The sequence below is a fragment of the Lissotriton helveticus genome, chromosome 4_1 (assembly GCF_964261635.1).
Source record: "Lissotriton helveticus chromosome 4_1, aLisHel1.1, whole genome shotgun sequence".
NCBI lineage: Eukaryota > Metazoa > Chordata > Amphibia > Caudata > Salamandridae > Lissotriton > Lissotriton helveticus.
Window position 1 is genome coordinate 2,008,753,186 of NC_136063.1, and position 15,061 is coordinate 2,008,768,246.

Here is a 15,061-nt window from a genome sequence, read left to right on the forward strand (position 1 = left end):
TTGATCGAGATGCACTCACTCACTGACGCCTACAATTTGACCATCGCCAACATCATGGATGGCGGTGCTCCACTCCAACTTACAAATGCCTCAACAAAAATAACCAAACCCTGGATATAATGACAACCTAAACACAGAACGTCGCAACCTTAGGACAGTTGAACACTCCTGGTGACCCAATCCCTTTTCGGACCAACTAAAACCCCTCAGAGATGTCAGGAGCCTCTACAACAAACAGATCAAGATCGCTAAGGCTGACTATTACGGATTCCAACTAGACCAAGCGGCAAACCTCCCCAAGAAGCTTTTCGAATTGGTCTAACAGCAATCAGTTTTTGGTCCAAACCTCCCTGACCTGGGTGGCAACTCACTCTCCTGCGAAGAATTTGATGCTTTCTTCACTGAGAAATCAAGACTTATCTCCACTGACCTCGCGTCTGAGAAGGCACAATTGCCCTCCTCTAGTGCCGCCTCACCCCTTGACATCTTTGAAAAGCGCAACTCGACCGTTGTGAACACCAAGAACAATGCGTCATGGGGCACCTTTCCCCCATTTAGTGAAAAAAACATCTGCAAGATTCTTCAGAATATTAACTCTTCCAATCACTTCGGTGACCCGTTGCCTCCGGCTATCTTCAAAGAAATCAAGAATGCACTCATCATCACCTGGACAAGGATTGTAAATGCTTCCCTAGCGCAAGGCATGATCCCCGACTGCCTAAAAGCAGCTCAGGTATCACCTATACAAACAAAAAACAACGTTGACAAATCTGATCTCAATAACTGCTGCCCCATCTCCAACATTCCCACCCTAGTGAAACTCCTAGAAAAATGTTTTCAATCCCAACTCTGTGCTCACATAGAGAATTACCAACTCCTAGACCAGCATTAATACGACTTTCGGAAGGGGCACAGCACTCAATCAGCCCTCACTCACGTTATGGATAACACTTTAAAAATGCTTGACCAAAAAAATCCTTCCTCCTGATCTTGCTTGACCTTTCCTCAGCATTCGACACGGTTAATCATGACAACCTTTTATCCATCCTGCAAAACAGAATGGGGTTTCAGGTCTGGTGCTACAATGGTTCTCATCCTTCCTTCATCACCGATCACAAAGAGTCAAGGGAAACCACTCTTTCTCCCAGCCTTCTCCAGTACACATGGGGTTACCCCAAGGGTCAGCCCTTTCTGCAATCCTCTTCAACCTCTTCTTGGAACCTTTGCTAGTTCACTAAACTCCACGAACATTCTCTTCCACATGTATGCTGACGACACACAACTCTATTTGAAAATCTCATCCCTGGGAAACATCATCTCAACCCACACACGATTTGAAGACTCCAAAACAAGAAATGTGTTTGAGTAGTATTGTTGTTGAAATAATCGCTTTAGAGAGTGTTAGTTAAAGAAGAGGTTAAAAGTGGTTAAACCTCGTATACTTCCTATGTGTTTGTTTTGTTTTGGTGATCTAAAGTGAAGGAATTATGTTTTGACATCCTGGTTCAAAAAAAGTGGGGCAACAAGAACCGTGAGTTTGGTTCTCTAAAAAAAGTGTATATATATGTATATCAGATGTATATGTGTTTTGTTTGTATATATGAATTGTGTACAGGTTTGTTCAATGTGAGAGACCAATATTTAAGGTTTAATGTGGTTTAATTAAAAGAAAAAGTTGAACCATACATTTGATATTTATTGCTCTTTGCGTATGGTTTTCTACTTGGAGATACTCTATATCCAAAATTATTTCAATTAAATTGTGTGGAGAAGGATGTATCCAAGATTGGATAATTGATGGTATCCAGTCTTATAATCGGATAGATGTATCACTGTTCCGTAGGCTTTACCTTGTTTTTTCCGTGTTAAGATACCCAAAAGCCTACGGGTTACTTGGGTGACCCCTGCAGTTTATTGACAATACTACACAGGCATGTACTCTGTAATGTGTCAGGTCACAGGTACCCCATAACCCCTGTTTAGGGATACCTGTGACATTAGAAGTGTGCTTAGGTGTTCATTCATTAGTCCAGGGTTATACTCACTCCTTCCTTGATGCTGTTGGGCCCTCAACTGCCCATCAAGCTCAGGATAGGCCAACACCAGAATATGAGACTTGTGGGGAGTCAGGATCCGGCACCTGCCCCAAGTGGGGAGGACTTTCCCAGCTGGACTAGGGTCCTAGCTGGACTTTCAGCTCCAACATCTAGGTCCTCCCACCTCTTCTGCAATGGAAGCTCTGCTAGCTAAATACTCACTGGGTCCGCACTTTCTTGGTGATGGCTTTTGAAAGCCTTTGCTTCAGTTGGACGTTGACCTGGAGGGATGACACAGATGCTTAATGGACTGCACATGCATGACGTATTGACTTTTACAACCAAGACCAATGCATTTTTGGAGAATTAAAATGTGCAAGATGTCCATTACTACAGGATAGAGGTCATTTGAAACATTGTTGTGCAGGTACACATACATTGGATAACATCACACACATATGCTTTAAATGCCATTTAGCTTGTTCCAGGACGCGCGCACCTGGCAGTAATTGCCTATCCTTGCGATGCATGGGACAATATTTCTATACTTACTGAGTATTTAGCTCTTACTTTTAACTGGGCATTGTATTTTATCCCTTTTAAATGTATTGACTGTTCATAGTGTAACGGCTGCTACCTACTTGGTTCTTGCATTTTTGTACATCCCTCGCTCACGCCCGGTCCACTGCGGGTTCTCCGTTTGTTGTGGAGGGTGTGAGCATTCTGGACAAGCCTCATTCCCGGCTGCTATGGGCAGAGCCTGGAGGTTAGTTCCCAGTGCTTCCGCCTATTGGGCATTCTATACAGGGACACATATACCTGTCGCACTGAGCCCCTTACCACACCCTCTGATCATTATCAGGCATTATACTTTTCAATAAATGTTCTCCCTACTGAAAGTTTTTCTGGGGTTCTATCTTATTGGCCTCCTGGCTCCAGATCTTCATTTAGCCAAGAGTTTAGCAACCTCCTGGAACCCACTTGTCAAGACCTAACTTGACAGTGCTGGATGATTTTAATTTTCATTTAGAGAAACTTTTATGCAAAGACACTCAATCCCTTTTAGAAACACTAGGAAGCTGTGGGTTTTCGCAGCTGGTTACTAGTTCCACTCATACTGCTGGTCATATATTGGATGCCATTTTCTCTAATGATCCACGGATTGAGGTGGAACTACCTCTACCCCTCTCTTGGTCAGTTCATTTTGCAGTTCCTATTAAACTTAAGGCTTCAGTATTAAATGCTGCACCAGTTGAAAAAAGGACTGGTGAGAAGAAGAGAAATTTGAGTTGTATTAGTAAGGATGCTCTTGCTAAATACTTTTTGAATTTTCAGTTTTCGGACCACTTCAATGCCAATTTGGCAGCAGACAAATTGTCTAGAGGGCTGTTAGGAGCCCTAGACACTTTGGCCCCCATCACAAAACGCTATGTAGGTAGAAAAAAAACCTCGCCTCCATGGTATTCTGACAATCTGAGAAAGTTGAGGCAATTCTGCCGTAAACCGGAAATGATCTGGCGCATACATCTGGCTCCTGCGGGCAGAGAGCTACATAAACAGAAGTTAAGAGTCTACAATGCGGCCATTATGGAAGAAAAAAGTTTGTATTACTCCAAGATCACTGAATCTATAAAATCTTCAAGAGAGATTTTTAAGGTTATTAACTCTCTTATCTCCCCTCCTGTTGCTGACTCAACTGAATGTTCTCAAGAACTCTGTGACAGAATGGCTAACTTCTTCCTTACTAAGTTCACAGATATATATTCCCTGCTGGAGCACTATAACGCTGGGAAAGCTACATCTGTTATCGTCATAACTGATCCTAATGTTTTACTGTCTTGGGAAGATGAACCAAATCTACTCACCTTCCCTTGTATTTCATCTGAAATGACGTATCATCTATTAGAAGGGGTCACCTCTGGATTACCTTTGGATGCTTGCCCCCTAAAAATTCTAAAACTTGGAAGGGAGGTTATTTTTCCCCACCTTACGGCAGTACTTAACATGGCTATTACCGAGGGGCAGTATCCAACTCTTTGGAAAACTGCTGTGTTTGGACCTCTTTTAAAAAAGCCATCTCTGGAACCCATGGAACTAAACTCTTTAATATCTATGTGGCTCCGCTGGCTGGAGTCATGAGATCCTTTGTATTTGAGATGTTGTCCTATGCGGATGATACTCAAATCATGATGTCCATTACTAACAGCATTAGTGAATCTGCTGCAAATTTTAAAAATTGCATGCAGGCAGTTTCAGCTTGAATGGTGGAAAACTATCTTGAATTGAATGGGGAAAAAACAGAGATCCTGATCTTTGGCAACCAAAAAAAATATCTGGTCTAATGGATGGTGGTCCGATACTTTGGGCAGTTGCCCTTCTCCTGTATCTCATGGGAAAAACTTGGGTGTTATCGTTGATAAATCTTTGTCTATGAACTTACAAATCAGTAGAACTGGGTCCACCTGTTTTGGAATAAACAGGCTGCTTAAAATCTCCCATTTTCTCTCCTTTGCATCTCGAAAACAGGCAGTTATTGCCATGGTAATCTCCAGACTTGATTATTGTAATGCCCTTTATCTGGGCATGAATAAGGGTCTGGTACGCCGCCTTCAGTTAGTGCAGAATGTGGCAGCAAAGCTGGTGATGGACTTACCTATATACCTATCAGTCTCGGCCTCCCTCTTTTCACTGCACTGGTTGCCTCTGGATTGCAGAATTCTATTTAAGACTCTGTGTTTGACTCAAAATGCTTATTATGGTCAAGGTCCGTATGCTATTAAAGCGATGTTTCACCGCTATGTCTCTACCAAGCAGCTTAGGTCTGCCAGCAAGAACCTGCTGGTAGTCCCTAGGTACAAAAAGGTTAGATGGGGAGGTAGGGCCTTTTCCACCGCTGCTGCTAGGCAATGGAACTCTCTTCCTGATGAGCTATCAGACCTTATGTCTCATGCTCTTTTTCGCAATGCCTTGAAAACTTGGCTGTTTACACAAACTGTTATACGATCATCTTTATTTGCCTGTGCACTAGTCCTCTGTAGCGCCTCGACGCCCTTGGGCTAAGTCTGCGCTTTATCAATCTACTATTCATTAATTCATTCATTCAGGCTGTTTCACATCCAGACTAAGGGCAGGGTCAACACACACAGTCTGTGTAATCAGTCAAGAGATCACACTAGACACCTCTGGCAGTACAGTGCAGGTGCGATGACAATGCATGACTTTACTATGGTTATGACATGCCAGTACTATGACTTCATACCTGTGACATGTTCCAATATATTTTTACAAATTCAATTACTCCCATGTGTGGTGACTCATACTTCCAGCATACAACATGGTGTGCATTTTGTGTGACTCTGAGAGTGACACATGTCATGAACATGGTTCTTGTGTGCAATCTCAGATATATTGAGGTTCACCATTTTGGATTTTAATTCACTGTTACATGTATGATTAATACTAAACAAACATAATTTTGGGTCTTACAGCCATTGTCAGATAAATATGGATGCTGTGCATTATTGAATCCTGATTTTCATTAAGCCCAGGCATAAAACTCTTCTCCGGTCATGGATTTTGCAGAATTCACAACATGGAGAACACATAGTTACCATTAAACTTGGCACTCCGCAACGGAGCAGAGTTTCTTTTTGCTACGCATGCTCGAAATGTCATTTTGCACGTGCAGGAACGATGAGCTAGGCACTCATGATTGCTCAGGAGATTTTCAGGGCCATTCACGGATGTCACGAGATTTGCTAGCCCGCCGCATACTCCCGAGAGATTTTACGCTTGCCAACGCATCATTCAGGCATGCCACCGACAACCAGCGGAGGATTTCTGAAGCTGGGGGCATGGAACAAAGAAAACATGCAGGCCTATGGCAAAAAGCACACTGGCTGCCTACACAAAATGGCCACCAGCCACATGGTCACAACAAAAAGCTGGAGGCCTGGAACATAGTACGAATGCAGGCATATGGCAAATAAGCCCACTGGCTGCCTACACAAAATGACCGCCAGACACATGGTCACTCACAAGTCACAACAACAGGAGGCAGCAGGAGGTCAGTAAAACAAACAGCACAAGCAGGCCTAGGGACAGTCCACTGATGATTTTTGGCAGAAAATAAATCACTGGGGTCCTGGGGTTTGACTTGTTCAAAAAGGCATGTTCTTTAGGTCCCAGAATTCCTTCCTCCAGTCACCATCGGAGTTTTTCTTTTATTTCCTGTTCAATTTGGGGCGTGGGGTCTTCACTCAATTGTCGGTACCATTCTTTATTCAAAATTTGTTTGTTTGCTTCAGCTACATACAGGTTTCTGTCCCACACTACCAGGGCTCCACCCTTATCAGCAGGTTTTATTATAACAGAGTCTTCTTTCTGTAGACTCTTTATTGCTTCGTGTTGTTGTTTCGTAATATTCATTTTGGAAAATTGTTTCTGTTTCTCAAGATGGCAAATTGAGGACAAAACTGCTTGTTCGAAAGCAATAACTTGTTTAGGCATCATGTGTGGAGGAGGGGTGAATGTCAATTTGTTGGTCAAACCAGAGGCTTCACTGTTTCCTTGCTATTCTTTTCCTGCAAAGAACACTTTCAATCTGATCTTGCGTAATAGGTCGAGAGTCTCTATTTTTAGATTTGCAAAGTCAGTTCGAATAGATGGAACACATTTTTTGCCCAGCTCAAGAACAGATTTCTCAACTTGTGTCAATACCCTTGATGATAAATTCACGATGGTTGTGGTTTTCAACTCTTGTAGTAATTCTTGTGAGTTCTCATCTCCCATTGTGGTTATGGTTGTTTGAAGCACACTCGGTTTCTCGGGTCGCCTTGTTCTAAAAAAGCACTGCGATGCTTGCGGTACGACCGCTTGTTACCGACCGCCGCGAATGTCAGCAATGATGAATGTGAGCCCCGGAGACTGGACCAGCGCGTTCCGACCGCGGCAGTACATCGGAAATAGTAATGGCGGTCGAAGGCAGCAACAGCACAAAACCAACTAATGTGGATGTGCAACTGGCTCAGCCAATGAAAACAAGTAACACATCCAATTGACAGCTGCCCCTGGAAGACATAAACTACAAATCCCAGCTCAACACAGACAGCACATCTGATTTGAATACTCCCTGAAAACACACCCACATAGCTGAGCATAAAACCAGCCCTTACCTTAATACACTCCCCAGCAAAACTCCAGAAGTGAAGGGCCCTACCTCATTACACAAACAAAAGCCAAACCTGCACACATCGCCCCATCACAAACACACCCACACCCACACCACACACATCATCATCACCCCCACCCACAATTGCGCTCCTAACCACTCAGCACATCACACACCATGGCACAGAAAATTCCAAAATTCACTGATGGTGAGTTGTCAGTCATGGTGGATGAGATCATAAAAGTAGAGCCATACATCTTAGGAAGCAGGGTACAAAAGACCCCGGCAGCCAGGCAAAGTCACATGTAGCAAATGATAGTGGACAGAGTCAATGCTGTAGGGAAAGTTCCACGCAACACGAAGGAGATCAGGAAGAGGTGGACTTACCTCAAGAGCAAGGTTAAGGAGAAGAACAGCAAGAACGTTGAGCTGGCCAACCGTACTGGCAGTGGACCTCTCATCCCACCAAGAACATTCAACCCATGGGAGGAGAAGGTGCTGGGTATACTGCACCCAGAGAGTTGCACTGGAATTGAGGGTGGATTAAAGTCTGGTAAGCACCAACAAAATACTGCCATAACACTGCAATGTAGTATCTTGCACAACTGTAAAGCTACTGTTCCTAGGCCCAAATGTCCTCATGTCTAAAACACTCCCTCAAACAGGTCTCACAGATCCCACATCAACTCTCTCTCATTCAGCACAAATGTACCTAGCAGTGTTTAAGAGGTGGCAAATGTACAGACAGCCTACACTACAACTCCCACCAGGCCCCCTTACCCCATAGCTGAGCAGGATGTATCACTCCCCCAGAAGCATGTGGCAGCAATTGCATTGTTAACCTTCATCCAACAGGTCATCTTCACAGGGAGGGCTGTTTGGGGGGAGGGAGGCCTGTATCACGACTCCCGCCATGCATCCTGTCCCACAGCCTACCAAGATGAAGCACTCCCTCCCATCCCACACAGAAGCACTTGGAAGCCATTGCATTGTTCACCTTCACCTAACAGGTAGTTAGCCATCTTCACAGGGAGGGCTGTTTGGGGGGAGGGAGGCCTTTACCACTACTCTCACCATGCACCCTTAGGATACGTCATTAGTCCTTCTGAAATAGGAAATGGATAAAAAAAATAGAAGCAGTGAGTACTTGGCCTAGTCCAACATCCTTAAAACAAGTGCAAAGCTTTTTGGGTTTTGCTAATTTTTACCAACGCTTTATTCAAGATTTCTCCCAAACAGTCACTCCCATCACAAGACTCCTTCGAAAAGGGGTAACATTTGAATGGACAGAGGCTGCTGAAAAAGCATTCCAAGCTCTTAAGGAGAGATTTAACTCAGCACCCATTTCATATCATCCAGACCCTACGCAGCCATTCATAGTTGAAGCTGATGCTTCTCAGTTTGCCATGGGAGGAATATTATCTCAAAGAGACAAAAATACAGGGCAAATGCATCCTATTGCTTATTATTCTAGGAAATTATCTGCAGCTGTCGCTATCGCAGATAAAGAGTTATTGGCAATAAGAGTAGTTTTTGAAGAATGGCGCCATTACTTGTTAGGTGCTCGTCATCAAATCACCATCTACACTGACCATAGAAACTTGCAATCCTTATGATCTGTCAGAGCTCTTTCCGCTAGTCAACTTCGATGGTCAATGTTTTTTAATGACTATAATTTTGTAATCACTTTCCGACCAGGAAAAGAGAATCAAAAGGCAGATGCTTTGTCACGTATTGGTGAAAAAGGCAATGATAGTAACTCAGATGTTCAACCCGTTTTACCAACTAATGGTTTTCAAGCCTGTCTCACAATATGTGATGTAATTACGGACATCGAAAAGAAATTGAGACTAAAGATGGGAATTGGAAAAAAAGGTACCCCTTTGCACAAAAAAGAGAAAAGTTACTGTTTTTCAACGATCAAATCATAGTACCTTCATCAGAAATTCAAAAGGCAATCGTGCAATTACATCATGATACTTTTTTGTCAGGACATCCAGGTATAACGAAAACTTATCAAGCAATCAAGAGAAAGTTCTGGTGGCCTTCCATGTTCAATGATATCAAAGATTTTGTTGAAACCTGTAGTGTGTGTATTCAAAAGAAATCCTCATATCAGGCCCCAGTGGTCTATTACAATCCCTACCGGTTCCACCTCAGCCCTGGCATACAATCTCTTTGGATTTCATTGGTGAGCTCCCGTCAACTAAGAAAGGGTTCACTACCATCTTAACCTTCGTAGACCAATTTTCTCATATGGCCCATTTAATTCCTTTAAAACGACTTCCAACCTCTATGGAATTAGCACAAAATCTTATGACTAACATCATACGATTAAATGGACTCCCTTATATTGTTATTTCAGATAGGGAATCCCAATTTATCTCACATGTCTGGCAAAGTTTAAGTAAATCATTTAACATGGAAATGCGCTTGTCATCTAGTTATCATCCACAAACAGATTGTTTAACTGAACGTACCAATCAAACCATAGAACAATGTTTACGATGCATGTTAAAGGATCTTAATGATGAATGGTCAGATATTTTGTGGGGTTTGGAGTTTGCATACAATAACGTGGAACATTCATCTACCAATATGTCTCCATTCTTCTGTAATTATGGTTATCATCCTAAACATATTCCTGGTCATTTGGTCTCAGCAGATATGGTTTCAGCTGTACATTATTATGTCTCTAAGTTAACTTCTTTTCACCAAGATGCTCACTTCAATTTGGCTAAAGCAAAAGAAATTCTCAGCAGATAAGCACCAATCTGTTCAGCCCTCATTTTCCATAGGGGACAAAGTCTGGTTAGCTCTGAAGAATTTACAATTAAAAGGACATAAGAAGTTTAATCCTCGTTTTATATGACCATTTCTTGTTGAAAAAGTCATAAACCCTGTCAGTGTAAAGTTAACTCTTGTATCACATTATAAAATCCATCCAGTCTTTCATGTGTCCTTAATAAAACCTTATAACTCTAAAACAAGACTAATCAAAGCCCCTTCTGCTCTTGAAATAGAAGGAATTCCCGAATACAAGGTTAAAACAATTTTAGATTTGAAAAGAGTTTGAGGAAAACATTTTTACTTGATTGATTGGAAAGGTTATGGCCCAGAAGAAAGTTTGTGGGAACCTTTTGCTCATCTGACAAATGCTCCAAGATTGGTAAAAACCTTTCATAAACAACACCCAACCAAGCCTAAACCCATTCCAAATGTTTTAGGGGGGATCTTTAGAGGGGAGTACTGTCAGGAATAACGAGTCAGTAAACTTATCACGGTCAGGTGCGTGCACTAAGACATAAAGAGTAGTGTTAGACCTGGCATCATTAGCGTGGGTCTCCCTTCCATGCTTTGGGCACTGTGCCACTGCTGTCCAGTGCCACAGTGGGAGTGCTCCCTATTGTAAATTGATGTATGAATTAGTGATTCCATGATTGATTGATTTGGTTTACTGGTCAGACCCTAGTACAATGCACTGAGTGTGCCCAGGGTCTGTAATCCACCCACAGAACAGCCTGTAAAAGTGTGTCTAAGGCCTGCCATTGCTGAGCCTGTGTGCAGTCTGGTACTGCCATGTTGACTGGGCACGTGCACCCACTTGCCAGTCCCTAAACCTTCCCTTTTCTTCATATCAGACGCCCCTATGGTAGGCCCAAGGGAAGGGTGCATTGTAAGTATAAGGTAGGATATGCCCTGGTGTGTGTGGCATGTCCTAATAGTAAATTACAGCCAATTTTCGTTTTTCACTATTGCAAGGCTACCTGTTTTCCATAGGCGGCGGCGAAAGGCAGAGGCAGAGTCTGTTGAGACCTGCTTTGGTCGCAGTAAAGTCTACTGGGCATCTTTTAATCGCTCTGATTGTTTTAAAATTTGTGAACCTGCACCACTCTCCCTGATATTCACTCACTGTTCTTAAATCTTGCTGCTTCCTCCCGCCCCGGTCCTTCATGGAGTTTGCAGTGCCGATTGAATGGGGGGCTGGGAAGGCAGGAGTAGTGCTTCCGGTCTCCCTGTCTGGGTTAAGTCAGTGGTCTAGTGTGGAGGTGGGAGGGGACTACTAAAGGCACATGCCAGGAAGGACGTGCAGCGGACGCGTGCAGCGGATGAGCTGCTGGCACGCCGAAGGCAAGCCCGTCTGTGCCCGTCCATGCCTGGGAGCGCCTGTTGTCCATCGGTCAGTGGATAAGCCTGTGCGGCTTGCGCCTGGGAGAGGAAATGGAAGGGCCTTTCTGTTGTCGCAATTGTGGCTTTAACTCCTACTCCTTACCGCCCCCTGTCCCACACAGGCCCACCTTGAAAATCTTACTCCTTAATGTTCGCTCCCTGGTTAAACACTATATGGAGATCTACGACCTTATAGAAGACGAATCTCCTGATGTGTTTTTTATAATGGAATCTTGGCTAACAGATGCTACTGTGGCTGAACTGGGCCTCACACTCCCCCCGGGGTACAGCATCCAGGCTCTTAACAGGGAGACTAGAGGTGGGGCATAGCTGTCATCTTTAGGTCCCGCCTCCCCTGTTCATTTGTTAGGGAGGATGTAGCTGGGTGCGAATGGGCCCGCTTTGTTATCTCCGCTAGTGCTCATTTTTATATCACTGGTCTCTTAGTTTACCACCCCCTAGGACCGAGCGCAGAATTCAAATCAGCCATTGCTGAGGCCATGAGCTCCCTGTCGTTGACTACTTCTAATTTCACTCTCATCGGGGACCTCAACTTACATTTTGATCTTCCTTCAGATGTGGAAATCGGTAGCCTACTTGCCAACTTTGCTGCCTGTCAACTGAGACAGCTGGTGGTGGCCCCTACCCAAACTGCCGGGCATTCATTAGACCCAGTTTTTTCCAACATTCCCTTGCTCACAGTTAATACTCCGTGCCCGGTATGTAGGTCAGATCACCTTCTAGTGTCCTTCTCCTTCCCGCTTCCCGAGACATTGCCCAGAGCAAACCTTAAGGCCACCCTCAGACACTGCTGGCATAAACTTAAGTTGGAGAACCTGCTTGCCACTCTGGCATCCCGTCCCCCTACTTTAGACACTGATCCAGAACAATTGTATAAGCGTTTTGCGATTGGCTAATACGTGCCTTAGATACTCTTATCACTGCAAAATGGTCCAAAGATCGCTGTTCTAGCTCCAACCCCTGGTATAACGACTCTCTAACTGCCCTGCTTAGCGCACGCAAAAAATTAGAATGGGCATGGAGAAAGGAATATGACCTTGGGGTGAAAAAGTTGTATCTGGACGAGATTAAACGTTACCACAAGGCCATACATCTGGCACGTGCAACCTATCTCACCAATGAGAGTAAGTCTAGCAAAAACCCTGCTAAATGCATTTTGAAAATTCTCAACGATTTTAAAAATAGGAATAATCCCCCTATTCACATGATTACGTCAGGTCAGCAATGCAAGGAACTGGTCACCTTCTTTGTTCAGAAGGTGGAAGCCATTTATAAAACCTTCCCCAATTGCCCCATGGACCCGGGAGTTCCATATGCCCCTCCTCCTACTGCTACCTGGACAGCGATGCCACCTATCTCTCTGGATGAGCTTTTCACTCAGAGCATGAAGGTCAAATCAGGGTCCCCATTAGATCGTATGCAGCCTGCCCAATGTAGAGACTGTTTTCCGGTCCTTCCTGCACCCCTATGTCAGACGATCAATTCTTCTTTCACCACGGCGGTGGTGCTGTTGTCATGGAAGCAAGCAAGGGTGGTTCCCTTGTTGGAAAAACCCTCACTGGAACCTACTAAGCCAGGAAAACCTCCAACCAATATCCCTCCTGCCCTGGGTCACCAAAATTGCAGAGGCCCACACCAACAACATCCTTTTGGGCTTCTTGAACAGCAGCAGTATCTTAGACTGCTCCCAGAATGGTTTTCGTCCTGGTCATAGTACCGAGACCACGCTTCTAGCGGTGTGCGAACATCTGCCGACCATTCTGGATGAGGAACAGACTGCGGTGCTGATTCTGCTCGACCTCAGCGCTGCGTTCAACACTGTCTCTCATCAGATCCTTCTGCGTCGCTTAGAGGAGGTGAGGTTGGTTGGTCAGGCCCTGGATTGGTTCAGTTCTTTCCTCTCTGACAGAGCTTTCCAGGTCGCTGCCCCCCCTTCCTCTCTCGCTCCCATCCCATCAAACAGGGGGTTCATCAGTCCAGGCCTGTTCAACCTCTACGTCCAGCCCCTGGCGGGAGTGGCACAGCACCATGGCTTGACCATGGTCTCGTATGCGAATGATACGCAACTGGTGGTGGCCCTTTCCGATGACCATGCTTGGGGTACCACGCAGTCGCAGAATGGGCTCGAGGCTGTAGCACGATGGATGACCATCAACTGCCTTCAACTTAACGCTAGCAAGTCAGAAGTGCTGCTGGTGGGGCACGACAAAGAGCGCTGGAGCACGCAGTGGTGGCCTACTTCCATGGACAGTGCCCCCACCCCTAAGTCAGTGGTGAAGAACCTAGGGATCTCGTTTGACTCCACTCTTGGAGCATACCAAAAAGGTCGCGGGTACCTGTTTTGGACTTCTAGGGGGCTGAGGCCCATATTGGGGTTCTTTGACCCAGCCACACACCAACTGATTGTCAAGGCGACTATTCTGTTGCGACTAGACTACGCCAACTCTTTGATGTTAAGTGCCAATAAGGCAGAGGTGAATTGCCTTCAGCGAGTCCAGAATGCTGCCGTCCGTGTTCTGCTCAGGCTCCCTAGAACCTGCTCCACGTCGGGCGCCGTGCGGTGTCTCCACTGGCAACCTGTTCCTAAGAGGATTGAACAAGAAATACAATTTCCCTCTCGACCTCTTAATATCTCTACAAAACTACTTTATGGTTTCTTATTTTAAACACAAGGTGACTCCATATATGGTTCTTTTTAGAATTTGTATTATTTATTTTTTATCATTTCTTTATATTCTTACTTCATTTCATAGAAAATTTCTTTATACAAAAAAAACCACATAAAATTGGTAAAGCAATTAATACACAGATATCGTACAGTCCATAGAAGCTAAATATTAATTTGCCACAAACTCATACAACCATACATTTACAATACATACATTTACATACAACCACTATCATACATACTGCATTCACTCTACATTCTGTGTCGGAGGGATCACGTATAGTTGTGTGATCTAATACGCAAGGTCGACGCGTTTCGGTGGGTTGTGACCACCTTCCTCAGGACCTCTTAGCAGAATAATCGATCTCTCCAAAGAAAATTAAACGTTCTGTATCGACATCTAGAGAACTACGGGAGTGTAGTTCAACTTTTCTATTCAAGTTTGACTTATAGCAATTTGTGTGCTATCAGCTGTATCATTAGGTATCTCCAAGTTAAAAAGTGATGATGATAACTTCAATCAACCACGGATATGAGGATCATCAAGGGGTAAGTATTTCTACTTTTTTATATATAATTCTATTCGTTTATATTCTTTGAACCACTGGGATGTGTCCTTATTGTCCTGTTTTTTCCAATACGTTTCTCAGTTAGTCTGTCGTGCAGACATACAAGGAATCCTCGTGTGCGCCTCCGTGGGTCGAAAGAGGATTGAATTCAAGGCACTCTGTTTTACTTTTAAAATCCTAAAATTCTTGTCCCCTGAGATTTTGTCTAATTTACTGGTCCATTATGTCCCCACACGCCAGTTACACTCTGCTGAACAATCCTTGGCTATGGTCCCCTGGGTGAAACGTCTCAGAGCGGGGGCCGGTCTTTCCGCTATCTTGCCGCTAATGTGTGGAACTCCCTTCCTGTTCAGACGTGTCACTTGGATGGCCTGCTTCCTTTCCGCAAGGCCATCAAAACTCATCTGTTAATGGGAGGAAGGAGTTG